Genomic DNA, 644 nt, shown 5'->3' with positions numbered 1-644 from the left:
GGAAGCTAAAGGCACAGAGCCCCTAAATTTCACCGAGTCACTCTTGCCAACAATCTAGCCCTTTTACTCCCATCTGAATGAAGAGATTTCTCTATCCTTGTGAAGTCAGCCTTCAGTTAAACCATTATTCCTTCCACCTCTATCTGATGAGAGTAACCCAGCTGTGCCTGAAGAGTCCTTGTATGAGATATTGCCAAGGGCATTGGCTGGGGCATCACCTGAGGGAGATGCCTTACAGGACATTGCTGAATGCTCAATTCAGCAGCACATATACTAAAATTGGAATGATACAGAAAAGAATGGCATTTCTTCTGGTAGAGAATAACACATAGATTCATGAAATGTTCCATATTTTTCACTGTTCTCCTTGCAATCCAGAGCATTGCAACATGTTTCATGGATATCTGTCAATGTCTCACCATTTCAAAATGACTCTATTCCTTCAATAAAACTTTTATTTTCATTTCTAAAGAAAAAAAAAAAAAATAGACATTGCTGAGTACTCCCAAGACCCACCCACAACACCCATTTTTACTTCTAGATCTATAACTAGACTGAAGTTCCAGCAAGCCTCTAGAGATGAAGTACAAAGTGTGATCCAGAAGGAAGTACACAATATCCAAAAGGAGCTTCTAATATATACA

At 39.1% G+C, this 644-nt stretch overlaps 1 non-coding gene across 1 annotated transcript; it reads left to right on the top strand.

The window, feature by feature from the left end:
• Positions 1–249: 249 nt before the first annotated feature.
• Positions 250–356, top strand: LOC122149664. The gene has a single exon (XR_006163258.1). It is a non-coding gene; the product is annotated as a U6 spliceosomal RNA (small nuclear RNA).
• The last annotated feature ends 288 nt before the right edge of the window (positions 357–644 follow it).

The sequence above is a fragment of the Orycteropus afer genome, unplaced genomic scaffold (genome assembly GCF_000298275.1).
Source record: "Orycteropus afer afer isolate SDZICR_OR568_19922 unplaced genomic scaffold, OryAfe1.0 scaffold00039, whole genome shotgun sequence".
Classification (NCBI taxonomy): Eukaryota; Metazoa; Chordata; class Mammalia; order Tubulidentata; family Orycteropodidae; genus Orycteropus; species Orycteropus afer.
This window is presented reverse-complemented; position numbering and strand designations above follow the sequence as displayed.